Raw genomic sequence first — 19207 nt, forward strand, 5'->3', positions numbered from 1 at the left:
TAGAAGAGAAGGCAAAGCACGAACAAAGAACTAGAGAACCAACTATGGCAAACATTACTCCAACACCGTGTTCACTTCCCGGACTCCGCCGAGAAGAGACCATCACGGTAACACACACGGTTGATTCATTTTAATTAAGTTAAGGTTCAAGTTATCTACAACTGGACATTAACAAATTCCCATCTGCCCATAACCGCGGGCACGGCTTTCGAAAGTTCAAATCCCTGCAGGGGAGTCCCAACTTAGCCCATGACAAGCTCTCACGGTCAACGAAGGATATACCTTCTCCCGAGACATTCCGATCAAACTCGGCATCCCGGTTCTACAAGACAACCCGACAAGTTAAAACAAGTCCAGCAACATCGCCCGAATGTGCCGACAAATCCCGATAGGAGCTGCACATATCTCGTTCTCAGGGCACACTCAGATTGTCCAAACTTTTGGTAGGCCAGCCCAGAGTTGCCCCTGGTGGCCACCGGCGGCTGACGAGGTGGACCAACACTCAGAGGAGCACTGGCCCGGGGGGGTTTAAAATAAGATGACCCTTGGGCTCCGGAAACCCAAGGGAAAAAGAGGATAGGTGGCAAATGGTAAAACCAAGGTTGGGCATTGCTGGAAGAGTTTTATTCAAGGCGATTTGTCAAGGGGTTCCCATTATTACCCAACCGCGTAAGGAACGCAAAATCCGGGAACATAACACCGATATGACGGAAACTAGGGCGGCAAGAGTGGAACAAAACACTAAGAAAAAGGCCGAGCCTTCCACCCTTTACCAAGTATATAGATGCATTAAGATAACAAGATAATATAATGATATCCCAACAAGTAAATAATGTTCCAACAAGGAACGGTCTTCAATCTTCACCTGCAACTAGCAACGCTATAAGAGGGGCTGAGCAAAGCGGTAACATAGCCAATCAATAGTTTGCTAGGACATGGTGGGTTAGAGGTTTGACATGGCCATTTGGGAGGCATGATAGGCAAGTGATAGGCATCGTAGCATAGGCATAGCAAAAGAGCGAGCATCTAGCAAAGCAAAGATAGAAGTGATTTCGAGGGTATGATCATCTTGCCTCCAAAGTTGTCAGAGTTGACTGGATCCTCGAAAGCAAACTCAACGGGCTCCTCGTTAGCAAACTCGTCTCCGGCTCTACCCAAACAAGACAAACAAGCAAAAAAGGACACAATCAACCACGTGCAAAACTCAAACAACATGATGCAAACATGATATGCTATGCGGGATGCGATATGTGATGCATATGCAAGATTTGACATGAGATGAATGAACCTGGCCTCAACTTGGAAATCCAAGTGTGCCACTGGAAAGGTGAGGTGATTTCGGTTGAAATCGATATAAAGAACACCGGAATCGGAGACACGGTTTGGAAATGGCAAGCAATTCAAATATGGCACCGGTCTGCGATATACAGCAAGTAGCCATCTAAATGCAACAAGTTAAACATGCTACAGCACCCAAACATGGCAAAAAAATACATGGAAGGGATCCACTCATGAAGCTTAACAAAAGATGAACACTGATCTACGGCCAAATCATCCATTAACAGGTTGAAACAAGCATGGCAAAAGTGCAATTGGTAAACAGATTTCAGACTTAGTGAAATTAACACTAGTCCGGAATTTCAGATCAGGTAGCACACTCTGGAGCAAGAAAACTAGATGCTGCAGGAACTTAACATGGCAAAGAAAGACATGGCATGGAGCTACTCAAAGAGCTTAACAAAAGTCCCTTAGTGACCTTGAGCCAAAAAGGATCAGAAAATACAATTGCAAGCATGTGAACATGGCAAAAACATAATCAGATCACAGAGTTAGTGAAAAACTGGAGCATGCAAATATCTTAGCGAGTAGGCATGTTTACGAGCTCGATGCACTCACTACAGAGCATGTCATGACAATCTAAGCATTCATCCATCAAGAATAAACATAGTATAAGCTAGACGTGGCAAGAACAACAATATAACATGCACGGATCAACTACAACATCCTCAGCAAAATCTCTAACAAGTAGACAATCTGCCCATATTCACGAAATAGCAAAAGTAGAGCTCGATTGACTCAAGCTAGGGTGCTCCATAATTGAAAACAAAGACATGGATGGATAGAGCACTACAACATTAACAAAACATCCTTACTGATCATCCTCAAAAGAGGCACAGATCACTAGGAAACAACATGAACATACGGCATATTGATAAAAACAGTCTAAGGACTGGATTTGCTAAGTCTCTGAAATCAGTATTAACGAATGCATCACTTTGCAAGCTTGTTCTAGTCACCACACACATCACAAAAATACATGGATAGCACCTCTGGAAAGATGACAAAGCATATAACAAAACACATGTAGAGCTCAGGGGCATATCATGCACACATTAATCATGGCAAAAATGACAAATAGCTATTTGGTGCAGCAGATCTGACAATTAACTCAAATGGCACTCTTCCAAAAGCATTTTGGGCAGCAAGATGAACTCAAATGAAAATGATGCAATGAGATGAAATGATGTGCTCTCTGAGACGAACATTTTGATATGCTACACGCCCAAAACGAATCTACGGATGCAAAGTTATGGCACGATGAAATATGCAAAAAAAATTAGGGTTAGGGACGAAGAAGTCAATCCGAGATCCAGATCTGGATCGGTCACTGTAGACGCACGGTTCCCGAAGTTTGTCGGCCGGAAAAGAAGCTGTTCCGGTGAGGCAAAGGCGAGGCGGTGGCCGAGGAGGGCGGATCCGGCCGAGGTGGCCGCGGGCGTTGCCGGCGATGGCCGCGGCGGCGAGATGCGGCTCCGGCCAGAGGAGATGAGGCATCGCGGTGGCCGCCGGCAATGGCGGCGCGGCGGCCGGCCGGGAGGAGATGCGCCGGCCGCGGGGACGACGGGAGGCGGCGTGGAGGACGGGAGGCGGCGGGCGCGCGGGCCTGGCGGGCCGGCGGCGGCGAAGTGGGGCTCGGCGCCCACGTGGCGTGCTGTGATTGGACCGGGCGGAGCAGCGGACGTGTCCGGCAGCCGGCGGACATGTCCGGCCGCGCGGAGAGGAGCGGAACTAGGGTTTCATGGGGAGGAGGACCTATTTATAGACATAGGAGGAGCTAGGAGTGGCCAAATGAGGTGCGGTTTTCGGCCACGCGATCGTGATCGAACGCTCTAGATGATGGAGAAGGTTTTGGTGGGTTTTGGGCCAAAATGGACGGGTGTTGGGCTGCAACACACACGAGGCCTTCTCGGTCCCTCGGTTAACCGTTGGAGCATCAAACGAAGTCCAAATGGTACGAAACTTGACAGGCGGTCTACCGGTAGTAAACCAAGGCCGCTTGGCAAGTCTCGGTCCAATCCGGAAATGTTTAACCCCCACACACGAAAAGAAGGTAGAAATGACCACCGGAGGAGAACGGAGCGCCGGAATGCAAAACGGACAACGGGGAAAATGCTCGGATGCATGAGACGAACACGTATGCAAATGCAATGCACATGATGACATGATATGAGATGCATGACAACGATAACAACACACGGAGACAAAAACCCGAAACCGAGGAAATAAAATAACTTAACGCCAGAAACGGCAAGAGTTGGATTACATATTAGGTAAATCATATCCGGGGTGTTATAGGATGCAGGCGGGATTGGGAACAAGAAACATCGCACACGGTCCGGAGATAACAACCGTGTGTTATGAAACAGAAAGACCCTCGAGGCGGGCAGATATTTTTGAGAGGGGGAGCCTCGTGGAGCCCAATGTACTGTGGGGATGTGTGTGTGACAGGTGCACCGGCATGGCACACGGTTAGTTTGAGTGAACCGTGTCTGTTGCGTCATCCGACTTATCTAATGTTCATAAATTTGGCAAAAAATGACGCCGGAGAGGGTCAGAACAGGAACACACTTGCATGTGGACCAAATTTATGTACCAAAAGGGTGGTTTGATTTTCAAATACCAACTGCAACTTCGATGTGGCACCTCTCTCACAAAGCGCACTGTATTGCTTGCCCCCACCCCCCTCGTGTCGGCACGAAGGGAATCCTAAGCTATGAATGCATGCCCCCTCCCCCACTCCAACCGAGGTTCACCCAAGCAAAGTGCGAAGTAGCTAGCAGCCCCCCTCCTCCCTCGTGTCGGCACGAAGGGAATCCTAAGCTATGAATGCATCCCCTCCCCAACTGAGGTTCATTCACCTAGCAAAGTGCAAAGTAGCTAGCAGCCCCCCCCCTCATGTTGGCACGAAGGGAATCCTAAGCTATGAATGCATCCCCCCCCCAAACAGAGGTTCACCCTAGCAAAGTGCAGAGTAGCTAGCAGCCCCCCTCCCTCGTGTCGGCACGAAGGGAATCCTAAGCTATGAATGCATGCCCCCTCCCCCAACCGAGGTTCACCTAGCAAAGTGTGAAGTAGCTAGCAGCCCCCTCCCTCACTACAAAAAAATACACTTCCGTGATGATACGTGTTTGTCACAGTAGGTCGCTTTTTTTCATGCATGTACATCCATGACAAATTTATGACAGAATCAAGATAGTCATACCTGTGCTGTCGTAGAAGTGTTCCATGACATTACCAAAATTATCATCACAGAAGTGTCCACTTCCATGACAATAAATCACGCGTCACAGAAGTGCTTTTGTCAAGGGTGACCGACACGTGGCATCCACCATAACGGAATGCCGTTAAGCTATCGGGTCGGGTTTTGGATCCGATAACCCGTTAACAGCCCCGACCAATGGAGCCACATGTAAAATCATCATTGGCTAGAGGAAACACGTGTCGGCTCATCGTTGGGACAGATGTCATCCACTCACTGGACAGAAGGCGCCTATGATACGTCGACACGTGGCACGGCCCAATAGTGGCCCAATCCTGTGAAAAGGCCGGCCCATTTGACTTGGTCAAAAGCTGGCGGGCCGGCCCATGGAAAGCCTGTTAACGGCATGTTCGCATATAGCCCATTTATAGCCCGCTAACCCAAGGCCCGTTACGCCCTATCCGAATTAGGCCTAGTAGCGTCATCTGGGTCGTCCAATATGATTCCAGCCCATTTTCACTTCTGGCCCATGTATAGCCCATGACGTCTTTCGGCCCATATGAGGCCATTTGTAACTCTTGGCCCATTAGCGGCCCATGCTGAAACTGGCCCGTAATGAACAGTGTATTACTTTACACCCATTAACGGCCCGTGGTGAAACTAGCCCGTAATGAACAGTGTATCACTTTATACCCATTAACGGCCTGTTATTCCGTTGGGCCGTTTCCAGCCCAAGTTAACTTTCGGCCTTCTGAGGGCCCATTTATTCTTGGGCTCATTTGCATCATTCGGTTACTTACGACCCGTTACTATAATTTTCTGTTTGTGGGCCAAATTCAGCCCGTCGTTACAGTCGGCCCGTTTGTGGACCGTTAGTCTGTTGGGCCATTTTCATAGCATCACCAAATACGGCCTATTAACGGCCCGTTATGGTCAGCCCATAAAACGTACGATTTCCATTAAAGGCCTGTCTACGGCCCATTAAAAGCCCGTACAAGACCCATAAATGAGCCGGCGGCCCGTGGATCCTACGAGACGTACAAGGCCCATGGATCCTACGAGACGTAGAAGGCCCATGGATCCTACGAGACGTAGAAGGCCCATGGATCCTACGAGACGTAGAAGGCCCATGGATCCGACGGCCCGTGAAGGGCCATGGTCGGGCGAATTGGCCCCCATTTGAACGATATAGCATATTCAAAGAATTATCCTACTCAATACTATCACCTCTAAAAAGCCTACACTATTACAACAAAGAGATCAAGGCATAGAAAGGTAGAATAATCCTACACTATACAATAAAGAAATTACAGCCGATTATACCCACTGGGCATTATGGTTCGGCACAGGTGATAATAAAGCATACACAAACAGCAAATTACATACACTGGGCAAATACAGCTCATACATCATGGACGCGCATCAACTTAACTCCATTTGAACTATAATCTCTTCAGAAAATAGGATTGGCCGGATTCAGATAGCACAAATTTTAGTCTGCAAAATATCCAATTCCTTCATGGTTACCTCAGTGTCTTGTTTCATTTTTTTGACTCCTGCATCTAATACATGCATGTCCAGTCTCAACTTGTTGATTATACATTGACAATCATGTACACATTGTCTTGCCACCTCTAGTTGATGCTCGAGAACATCAGCACATTCCAATTCCAATCCATAATCATTCGGTAACGGCCATGCCACACTGCTCGCAGATCTTTGTGTTGATGTCACCTCATCCTGAAATGTTTCTGTAAGTACACATGACTAGGGAAAAAATATAGTTACAACAGTGAAGCGAACAAGACACTATTTTGTACTACATGGCAAAACAGGACTAACAATAATGTTACACGTCACTTTAAAAAAATGTTACACGTCATGAAGTATAAGCAGGTGATATTTAAAAAATTATAAAAAAGATAGTATGTGCAGCCTGCATACAGAAATCCCTCTTAGCTCACCAGAGGAGCATGATGTTGGGGCCCAATCGAAAACACAGACAAGTTACAAATTTAGACAGCATGTTGCATATAAGTAAGCAAGCAGTTGGCCATTCTGTGCCTCAATTAAAGTCTTAGGGAGCATAATGAACAGCAGAGGGTTTCATACAAACATACTACAGCAGGCAAAACTATGCAATCCTTAGCGTAGTATAAACTAGATTGTGAGCCTCATGCAATAATAGTTGGTTAATAGACTTCAAAGCTTCAGGCACACTTCGGCAGAGTAATTAAATGGTAAGGCCTTTAATTATGTCAACTAATAGTGACAAGTACCGAACATCAGGCATGATTATTTGGGCAACTCATTAACTAAGGACAAATAAAGCAATTGAAAAGAGAAAATTAACTATGCCTGAAACAAACAAGGAATTGAACTATTGAGTTGCATACAGTGACTTACCTTAGCAGGTTGAAGAGGCTCAGCACAGCTCCTACTTCTCTTGTAAGGCTCCTTCCTAACATCTTGTACTTGGAAATCCTCAATCTTATCTTCATTGCACCCCCTCTGCAAGGTGACACAAACTAGTTACTCGTCTCCTTGGAAGATAAATATGCATACTTTCCAGTTTGTGAACACAAAAGGATGAGATTATAACAAAACAACACCACATAAATATGTCAACTAGTTACTCATCTCCTTGGAACATAAATATGCATACTTTCCTAACATACTTGCCTGCTGTAGTGTACAGCCAAACCTTTATGTCACCTATGAGTTAGACAAGGCCCCACAACAGCAGCCCTTAGTGTTTAAATCGTTGACAAGCTCTGTTAGAGTGTTAGGTCAAGAACAGCAAGTAATCAAAGCAAACAGTCCTAGTATGGCTGGCTGATGCAAACAAGCAATTGAACAGATGTGTGAGCAAATCTTACATATCAAGAACAGAAGCAAAGAAGGAGGCTTAAAGACCATCACTTGACTGACCAGATTTAAGGGGCATTTAAACATCATGTGCAACGTATGAACTAACATAAACATTGCATATTCCAGATTCTACAATGGAATGCACATGTATTAGGTTATGCCATGTATGATGATGCCTAAATGTACAGATAGCAGGCAGGAGTGATTCATCATTGCACGCACAATTGAATTGCAGGTTAAGGGCCAGTTCGATTCCGCCTTTTCAGGGCATATTGTCAAAATAAGCCATAAAAGATGTAAAGAAGTCATTTTTGAGTTATGGGCTTGGGCTTAACTAATTTCTCTTTGGAGGGGGGTGTTTCGGGTAGAACCTCACTAAAAATTGAAGGGGAGGGAAATAGTGAAATGACTCTGTTGTCTGCCTATATTACACTCAAAATGCAACTGTTGACGCCCGTGTCACACCCGACCCTCAAGTAAAAACAAACACGCAAGCATTCATTGCCCTGCCCACTTGCATCTCCTCTCCCCTTTCCCTCTACCTCGATCCCCTGCCTGCAGCACTAGGGTTCCTCCAGCGAGCCGTCGCCACTGGTCCCATCTGGCCTTGTCCTCGACGATGCTATGTCCAGCTAGGCTACATGGCCGGCGGGTAGGGGCAAATCTCCCTGGCTTCTCCTCCCTCTGGTGCCGCCCCTCATTCTCATGGTCTCCAGCAGCTGCTCCACTATGGTTCGTCCAACGCACTACTCCGGCGAGCGCTGCACAACTACGGCTGATGCCACACTGCAGCAGAAGGCACCTTATTCCCCCTCCCCTCCTCCCAGGCGATGGCCTTGAGGTGCTGTTGAAGGATGAGCTCATCCAACAAGGTGAGGATCTCCTCTGATTTTTTGCCAAATTTTTATTCTGATCCACTATACGATGAATTGCTATGAGCTACTTCTGTTGCTGCTATATGATGCATTGCTATGAGCTGCTCCTGCTGCTGCTATATGATGAATTGCTATGAGCTGCTACTGCTGTATGATGAGTTGCTATGAGCTGCTACTGCTATATGATGAATTGCTATGAGCTGCTGCTGCTATATGATAAGTTGCTACAAGTTGCTCCTACTGCTGCTATATGATGAGTTGCTACAAGCTGCTCCTGCTGCTGCTATATGATGAATTGCTATGAGCTGCTCCTGCTGCTGCTATATGATGAATTGCTATGAGCTGCTCCTGCTGCTGCTATATGATGAATTGCTATGAGCTGCTGCTGCTATATGATGAATTGCAGACTGCTGCTGGTATATAATGAGTTGCTATGAGCTGCTGCTACTGTATGATGCTTTCAGGTGGTGCTGCTATACGATAATAACCAGCCACTTGGACCATCGAATTTCAATAAATAATTGTTCTTCATTTAAATGTGGGTCATGCGTTCTTCGTTTAAATTAGGCAATGGGACCTCTATGGAAAACATTGACCAAAGTAGATTGTGCCAAGTAGATGGTATCTTTGTATTTGCATTTTGAGCAAATAGTGATGGTCTGTTTTCCTATCATATTAATTACTGCACTGGGTTCAATTTGTGATGTTTGCAAGTCAAATTAATTTCCATATGGGTTGCAAAATGAAAAAAATATAATGCAATCTAGACTTTCCACTAATCATACCAAAGATAAGCTGAAAACGCAATGAAAAGAACTGGTTGGCTTATTACATGGAGCTTATATTCACAGGTGCTTATTTTCTTAGGATAACTCGTAATAACTGTCCCTAAGAAACTTGGCTAATAGAACTAGCATACAGATAACATGTCACGATGATTGCAATGGAGGAGTGACGTACCATGGCACACTGTATAGGATCATCGCTGCCTCTCCTTTTTTTGCGATGTTCCATGAAATTGCCACATACATCTTGTACTTTTTCATTGTGTAACCCTATCTGCAAGTTGACACGGCTAATTTCAGACATCTCTACATGATACTACATTGCATATCCCTTGCGCATATTTAAACCACCAATTAATGATTGTGTGCGTACCATAAACTAGCCATGACTCTGTATGCTGGACTAGCGGGCGCTCTAAGGGAGCCTAATGTAGTGCACTGGAATTCCTACATGCCACCTACGATTTTGTGTAATGTACTGCCCCTGTTCCTAAATATATGTCTTTGTAGAGATTCCAGTATGGACCACATACAGATGTATATAGATGCATTTTCGAGTGTAGATTCACTCATTTTGCTCCGTATATAGCCTATAGTGGAATCTCTAGAAAGACTTATATTTAGGAACGGAGGTACGAGGTAGTATCATGCATGACATCTACATATCTAATTTAGCAGCCAGTAGTAGAAATCATTGTCTGCACAAAGGGATTACTGGTCGAAAATTCTAGCAAAGCACGCTGGCAGGCATAGAACAATACAAGAGAGAGAGACGTGCTTACAAGATCATAGCAATGCCTCAGTCCAGGATCTTGGTTGGCCAAGCTGTTAGATCCAGAAGAAATGCCGTCCTTGTAGTTTTTGCCAGATGCATAACAGGTAATAGCGACCGGTTAGTATATTTGAAGTACATCGGGCAGGTGATGCTGGACGGGTTTAAAGGTGACAAGTACCTAGGCCGTGGCGGGTGCTTGGCATCTCTCCGGACTGTGGGAATCAGGTTAGAAATGTCGAGGGTGATGACGCTGCGCTGGCTGTCGGGTCCGGTAAGGAGATCTAGAACCGTCGAGTAGGGTGTTTATGGAGCAGCTCCGATAGGGTGGACTACGATGTGGGCGAAGCGGATCTATGGCCGTGGACGAGGGCGTAGGTGAAGCTGCTCCGGTGGTTGGGTTAAGGATGGTGTCGACGATGCGGATTTGTGGCCGTGGACGGGGTGTCAGAAGCTGCTCCGGTGGTTGGGTTAAGGGTGGTGTCGACGATGCGGATCTGCGGCCGTGGATGGGGCGTCAGAAGCTGCTCCGGTAGGTTGGATGAGGGTGCGAGGAAGCGGATCTGAGGCCGTGGACTTGTGAGTTGGCAAAGCGGATCCGGTAGGGTTGAGGAAGGTGTCGGCGAAGAGGATCAGAGGCCGTCGACGGGGGCGTTGGTGGGGCGGCTCTGGGGGGTGTGGATGAAGCGTCTCCGGTGAGGAGTACGAATGAGCCGCTGCAGATGTGCGGCGGTTGACGAGAGTACCGGCGAAGCAGATCTGGAGCCGTGGACAAGGCCGACACTGAATGGGATGTGGTACAGTGGTGGATGAGTAGTCTACTTGTTTCTAGGGGAGGTGGGAGGGGTAGATGCGGCCGCAGAAGCAGATCCGGCGAGGTGGACACCGCTGGCAGTGAATGGGCTATGGTACGTCGGTGGATGAGTAGTCTAGGGTTTCGAGAGGGGAGGGGAGAAAGGGCGATGAAGTACGGACGGCGTGATGTAAGATGCTCTGGTGCTGTGGAGTTAGTCGTTTTTGCGGGAGGGGGAGAGGAAATGGGGGTGTCGTGTAGTGGGGGAACCAGGAGTTACCAAAGCAGCCCCGACCTATCATGTAGATGAGGGCGGTATTGTAACTGTTGGTCTCCGTGCACCAAGGACAAAAGGGGGATTTTGCATGCTAAAGACTAAGGTGGCGGAAATTTTAGAAGGAGGCGGGAGATTTTGCCGCCCGCGGGATCGTTCGTATCCAGTTTTAACTAATTTTGGACCGTGCTAGCGGGAAGGTCATGCTAGACTGTGTACACAGGGCACGCGTTAGCAGTTAATAACTGGTGTGAAGTCCACCCCAGAAAAAAGACAATAACTCGGGATGATGCGCCGATAACTTGGACGTTCACACGAGCGCGGCCAATCGTACGGGTGTAGTAGTGCGTTCACAAAAAAAGGGATCAAACGCTCAGCCTATGTATTTCTCGTGTAAATAGATAATTTAGTGCCATTGGTTATTTACTTTAAACATAATGCATTGACGTGTTAGTGTAGAGGCGCACAAAAAGAAATGGATATTGTAGTCAGCTACTTAAAAGTGTTACCTCATATGATTACATAGCCTCCATTTCATAAATTGCATACCCGTTGAATTCATATATGAATATTACATATATTACTTCAAAATAGAAACTTAAATCATCCAAGACTAATGAATTTGAATGCAAGAGTAACAATGGTGCATGTTCGTGATAGCTACATTGGTTGTTTGAAGAAACATCATTGTAAATTTGGCATGCACAACTAAAAAGGCTTATTTAAATAGAAAAAAATGTGATATGTGAGTGTCCAATCTTTATAGCGTTGAACCGATATTGTACCTTTGGCCACGATACGAAGTAGATATTGACTTATGTTCAAGCGATGCACGTCCACGATCGCTAGATAGTGATACGTGAATGAATTGTGCAATCTCTCTCACACGCATACATATCTCATTTCCCTGTGGGCATCGGAATCACACACGCGCACTTCATGTATTTCTCTCCCTCCGTCAGGGTTAAATTCGTCTTTCTACCCCGTCCTACAAGTCTCTCACACAGAAACACACACGCTCTCTATGTCTAACATGCCCACCCCTTTAATTCCGCCCACCCACAGCCACTAATGTCTCTCACACATATGCTATCTACCTATCCCTTAATATAGCTAGATATGTGTCACACAAACTCCTTCTCCCTACTAGCAAGATGCCCATGCATTGCACGGAACATCAAGATGCATTTGTATGAGAAGTTTATCTTGTGGGAGAAAAGGATGAACGAGGGAATGCCTTATTTGCAAATGCGGAGAGGGGTGTGGGTATCTTTTTGCAAAATTGCCATAGTTTCCTTCCTGCCCGTCAGATATAAATCGGATGGCCTATATTGCAGGATGGCAGGAACACCATCATCACCAACTCTGTTTTTTATAAGAGTAGAGATATGTGAGTGTCACTGCCCCCCCCCCCCCCACACACACACCCACACTTCCCAACACCGAAGGAGTAGGGTGACACCTCGATTTTGATACTAATCTATCGACTGGCTTCTCTCTCAAACATACACACACACACTACCCGGCACCGAAGGAGTAGGGTGGCACATCGATCTTGATAATAATATATCTACTCCTCTTTCAAACACACACACACACACACACGCTAGTTGTGCCTCTGTGCCTACCGAGCACACTCTCAATACGTCTTTCTCTCCCTCCCCCCCCCCCCCACAATGACAGCAGAAGGGTGACAACTCGATTTGATCATAATCTGTCAATTGGTTTCTCTCTCAAACATTGTGTCTCGGTGCCTCGCTCGGTAGCCCCCTCGATATGTAGACTTCTCGCACGCGCACAGCTGTAGTGACGATGACGCTGAACCCAGTGTGCCTTGTTTTTACCGGCCTCATGTGATAGTTTTCACCCTGTTTTCTGTTAATTAACAAGGCAACCTTTTCTTTGTTACTACTAGTGAATCTGAAATCATTCGGGCCAGACATAAAATATATCACTTCAACCCAATTATTGCAGCAACTATTTTAAAAGAAATTAGCTAGCTGCCCGTGCGTTGCATGGAACATCAAGATGCATTTGTATGAGTAGTTTATCTTGTGAGAGAAAAGGTTGAACGAGGGAAGGCCTTATTTGCGAATGTGGAGAGACGTGTGGGTATATTTTTGCAAAATTGCCATAGTTTCTTTCCTATCCGTTAGATATAAATCCGACGGCCTATATCGCAGGATGGCACGCACACCATCATCACCAACTCTTTTTCTACTCCCTCCGTCCAAAAATACTAGTCATCAAAATGGATAAAAAGAGATGTATCTAAAACTAAAATACCTCTAGATACATTTCCTTTTATCTATTTTGATGACAAGTATTTCCGGACGGAGGGGGTATTTGTCTTTTTAGAGATTTCAACAAGTGACTATGACCAGACCTTACCAACATACTCAAAAAAGTAGCCCATAATTTTGATGTTACCCTCTTTTCTTGGTGGTGCAGTGCCATCTGGATACCTCATAAATAAATCGAGGAAAAATCTGACCCCTTCCGGAAAAGACATACGGAGCAAAATGAGTGAATCTACACTCTAAAATATGTCTACATACACATCCGTATGTGGTAGTCCATTTGAAATCTGAAAAAGACAAATATTTAGGAACGAATGGAGTATATATAAGAGTAGACATGGAGATATATCTCCAACATGGTCTACAACAAAAATGTGTTGGGCTGGTTAACGTCGGATGCTCGCAACGCGATGACATGAGTTCGAATTCTGTCTTTTAACTTTATATTTTTATATTATATATTACTCTACTTATTTAATATATACTTCTTTCGCTACTGTACTGACAGTGGAACCCACAGAGTACTTAGAATACAAGATTAAGGATGGACTTGTTTCTTTTTAACTTTCTGTACGAAGCTGTAGCCACCCTGCAAGTCACGTGTACACTGTACATGCAATTAACTTTTTATAGAGGGACAATCATACAGGCAATTAACTCAAATGGATTGGATGTCACCAACATAAAGAGCATCTCCAACGGCAGCCGGCAAATTTCCTCCCGCTTCCTTAAGCGGAGGACGACATCAAACGCCAGCGGCATACATTTTTGCAACTCTAATCAACCAGATGAAATTCATGCAAACACGGACTGATTTCATATAAGCATGAAGGATTTCGTATAAAAAAGTCGGATCTTCATATAAACATGATGGATTTCATTACAATTACATGAACTAAGAGGTGCCAATCCGGCTCTCTTGTATAATTAATACTCCCTCTGTCCGGAAATACTTGTCCTAGAAATGGATGTATCTAGACTTATTTTAGTTCTAAATGGCCGCCCGCAGATCCCTTTGTCTTCCTCATGTCTGTCAGACACTTGTGGGGTCGACGAAGGTCTCGGAAGAGACAAAGCAGCAAAGAAACCACCTGAATCCGCGGTCGTCGCCTCGGCGGTGGCCTTCATGGGTCCCAAGTGGCGGCGGCCTCCCGTGTTCTACTTCTCCTCGATGATGGCGGCGGACACGGAGAAGCTGGCCACCTTCTTGTCGCTCTCCACGCACCTGGCTTCTGTCTCTGCCTGCATGGCGCTGCCGCGGGCATGGGAGGCGCGCCCACAGACACGGGAGGCGTGACCACCGCAGACACTGGTGGCGCGGTACGACGCGGCAGCGACGGCGCCCGTACCGGCGTGCTCGCCGCCGTGCCGGCGTGGAGCAACTTGCCACTCCTCATCGAGCTGAACTAGAGCGGCGAGTTGCTGAACCACGCGCCTGCTTGGGGCGGCAACCGGCTCCGTCAGGCCAAGCGAGGTTGGTGAAGCACCGAGCGGCCTCGCCCGTATCCGGAGGGCTCGGCGGGCCACCCAGCCGGGTAATATGCCGGTGAACGGCTCATCGGAAGCCATCAGAAGAGTGGAGAAAATGGTGAAGGAAGAGATGGGGAAGCGGCGGAGGGGTGCGATTCTTGCACGCTGTCTGTCTGGCCTCGTGTAAATAGAGGGCGGACGCTAGGAGCTTGGCCGGCGTCTGGCCTCGTTTAAACTGAGGGCGGACGGGAGGAGCTTGGCCGGTGTTGCATTTAATTCCAGACCGCTCATGAACGGACATGTGGCCGGAGTAGGATTCTCGGTTTGCATGCGAGTTTAACGGAGGGGTTTAATGGAGGCGCCGGGCGTGCAGCGGGCGGCGCAGTACTATTCGATTTGACAGCAGTAATGAGCCGGCAAATCACAAAGGCCCTCGCCTCTCGTGAAACCGACCGAGCTAGACTGCCCCGCCCTCTAGCCTTTTAAAAAATGTATATACTCCACTTTTGTACAGTAGTACTATTAAAAAGGCTTGTCACAATAATGGTGTCCAGCATAAGTGCACAACCCACCCCACAAATAAAACTAAGCACCCTGGAATTCTTCGACAAAACTAAGCACCCTGAAATTCTTTGACAACTAAATTGCTGGCTATATGATGTTGGCCATATATATTGTACGTATATAATGTGAAGAAACGAGTGGTTTTCGTAAGATGACTTAATACTCACCTAGACGGAGGGAGTATTTGATTTGACAGCGGGCGGTGCAGTTCCCGATACGGCTTTAATGTAGACGAGGGAGGGACTAGCAGTTCCTGATATGTTGAACGGCCAATGCATCCTCCTTCAATTAATGCATGAGGGAAGTAATGGGAGGAGGTCCGGGAAAAGAGGCTGCACGATGTGAATGCAATGCAGTTTGCCCTCATTGCCCTTATATAAAGGCGCCCCTCCATTCCAATGCATCTACCACATCGTACGCACCTAAGCATTTGCCTAAGCACTACACTAAGCGCAAAAGAGCTCACTCCAGACCCATGGCGGTGATGCGCGTGAGCGGCCAGCGGCTGCACCAGATGGTCCATGACGCCGGCCTGCGGCATGGCGCCGAGGATCGTCTCCAGACGGTATTGGAGACCGGCTGGTGGATGGCCGCCGTCGACGCCGACTACGACTCTCAGTTGGACCGGATGATCGTTGACACCAGCAACAAGTTCACTGTCATCAAGAAGCTCGCAGACGACATCGCGGTACTCCTCCAGCCCGCGCACTCGGGCTCCTCATTGCCTGCCACCCTAACCGGCCTCCATGGCCGAAACCTCTTTCAAGCACTGGTGGCCCTGCGACTGCCCGCCGACGCCATGAAGGATGTCCACCTAGAGGTCGCGCTCGCCGTGAGGCGCCTTGCCCTGCAAGAATTCATCGACCTACACATCCACGTGTACGAGCAAATCGTGTACATAGGTATCTAGAAGGCCAGTGAGGACGCTACGACGTTGGCCTTCCTCAACCAGCTGGAAGCCTTGGATGCCTTTGCTGAGAAGCGCCTCGACCTCGCCACAAAAGCCGCCACTCCTTAGCCGCCGGTCGGTGGCCCGGCACACTAAGTTGAGGAGGAGGAGTTCGTACGTTTGTGGATCCATCTTTCTTCTTGCCTTCTGTAACCACCACTGCGATCGCATCATTGTGGCCTTAATTCTTATTGTGTTGTTGCATTCTCGTTCCAATCAATACTGACATGTGTGATCCCTTTGCTTAATTATATGCATCACTATAACTAGTACTCCATCCATCAATTTATAAGTTGTGCTTACCTTTTCCATCAACTTCGTGCAACGCGCGGGCATCTTTCTAGAAACACTACTCCCTCCGTCTAGGTGAATAAGTCATCTTAGATTGTGTGTATGTCATGTGGGGCCTTAGTGTAGCTTGCCTAAGGTGTGTCTTGAACCAAACACTCACCTAAGTTAATCAAACTTGCCTAACCTTACATTCCACGAGATTTTGCCACATGTTAGAATCCAGAAAGCTCCACATGTAGAAGCATAATGCACAAACCACCAGAATCTCATGCGTGCAATGCACGTGTACCTTACTAGTACTAGTTGGTAGGAGTAGTAGTAAGAAACAAATTCCAGTTTTGGCACGAGCTCGTATTGCGGGAGCACCACAAGGCCTGCCACAGGAGTTACATTTCCCTCTCGGGGCCCACGGGACCAAACTTCAGTGGCTTAGTGCCCGGCCTATGAGTCAATGACATGCGGACCTTAAATGCGGTTGGCCCACATGTCATTCTCATGGTGGTGGCGTGGTTCGTGACTCACTCGTTCGAGATGAACCGGCCGGTGGTGGCGTGGTCGTGGCAAGGGTGCCACAGCTGGGCGTCGGGGCATTACGAGGCGTAGATGGCCACACCGGCAGGTACTACATGTACTACATAAGTACTGCAGTTGAGGATTGATGCCCGGGACAAAATGTGTCACAGCCGCTGGATAAAAATTCGATGGTGCGGGAGTACGGATCGGAGCACAGCAGCGGAGAAGGCAAACCGTGTCCAATCGGGTGTGTCTGTGGTAGAAAGTTGATGGTCGCCACAGTTCAGCTGGCCCACATGTCATGCACATAAAGGCAGAGGAGCGGTGGGGCCGAGAGGGATGAGGGGCACGTCTGGGGGATGAGGATCCCCTGACGCGAACAATCCTACCATTCTGTCACTGACATGTGGGACCCATAAGCGTGGGTCCCACCTATCAGCGATGGAAAGGCATGGCAAGGCAGTTATAGCCACGTCAGAGGATCCATGTCCACGTCGGGGGACGTCGTGCCGTGGGTTGGAGCGGTGTCGTGGGAATCGCGTGTGGGTGTAGCAGTGGTAGAAACAAGAAACGTGATGGTCGCCGTGGTTCAACTTCCATGGACAAGCTGTCATGTCTGCTAACACATGTATATCAAAACTAGAGTGTTTATATTTCAAGCACGTGAACAAGTATTATTCTACTACTTTGGATCCATTGCAACGCACGTGCCAGCACATTGGTAGTAGTAGTGTCCATCTCTATCTCTAGAGGCTTTCCCTCGTTCATCATTTTCTCTCACAAGATAAACTACTCATACAAATGCATCTTGATGTTCCGTGGAACGCACGAGGATGTTTCCTTGGGGGTCTCTCCAGCGCGGTGTGGCCGTAGTTGCAAGTTGACGCCCCCTTGAGATGCCGACGTTGAGGGGCACTCGGATTTCCTCCGATGAGTAGGTAAGATGAGTTTGATCACGTAGTAAATGCATTCTAAAGACTACTTCCGTGTCCATTTCCTAATTCACCCCCTGCCCACTGTTTCACAGGTTAGGCTCGTTGCGAGTGGAGATTGGCTTGCATATGTACGGGAGGGTACCAACATCAATTTGCACAACATTTACAATGGTGAAACCATTCCCTTAGAACCTTTGTCCAACATTGGGATCAGCCATGCAACGGGCCACCGCATGAATTGGTACGATGGAACCACGGTGAGATTGAATAAGATAGCACGAACCTTGCACATGACGGTCAAAGGTGTAGCATGCTGTCTGCGGCCGATTTGTTGTCGTATGAGTAGGAAGACGCTGTGCTCCTTTCTAACCGCATCTTCGCGGTGACAAACCAGGGGACTTATTTTGTATGGGACACATCCTACGATATACTCCCTCTCTCCCAGTTTATTTGTTTTGAATCTTTTCATTTTATAAGTTTTAAATTCAAATTTAGAGCTCCCCATCACATGTTGAGATTACAATGTCCATTAAATCGTTGCGTGCATGTATAGTAAAGAAACAAATCTCGAGTTTGGCATGAGTTTGTGCTGCGGGAGCACCACAAGCCCTGGCGCAGGAGTTACATTTCCCTCTCAGGGCCGTCGGGACTGAGCTTCAGCGCCTTACTACACCTACCTTTGAGTCAATAACATGTGGACCCGATAGGTGACTGGTCCACATGTAATGCTCTCGTAGGCATAGGGGTAGTGGGGCCAAGAGGGGTGAGCCACAGGTCGGGGTACGTGTGGTTTCATGGGCTCGAGCAGCATCATGGGAATTGCGGGTGGCTGTGGTAGAAACTTGATGCTCGCCGCATTTTAGGTGGCCCACATGTCATGCACATAAAGGCAGAGGGGCGGTGCAGCCGAGAGGGGTGAGGCGCACGTCGGGGGGCGTGGTGCCGTGGGTTGGAGAGGCTTCGTGGGAATCGCGAGATGAAACGTGATGGTCACCGTAGTTGAACTTCCATGGACAAGCTGTCATGTCTACGGACACATGCACTGCATACCGATCACTGGAAGGAGTAGCAGAGAAAGCTATATATGCGGATAAATAGTTCCTTATAGTCAAGCGGACCCACGCTACTACTTTGTTCCAAAGACATGCACACCATCGAAATAGTCCATCTATATCAATATACACCAAGAGGGAATAATTTTTTTACAAGAGAGGAAATAGTTCATCCATCCATAATGCCCTCCTGCTGGTGCAGCCTCTTCTTCTTCTTCTTCTT

The sequence above is a fragment of the Triticum urartu genome, chromosome 7A (assembly GCF_056163025.1).
Source record: "Triticum urartu cultivar PI428250 chromosome 7A, HENAU_Tu73, whole genome shotgun sequence".
Taxonomy (NCBI): Eukaryota; Viridiplantae; Streptophyta; class Magnoliopsida; order Poales; family Poaceae; genus Triticum; species Triticum urartu.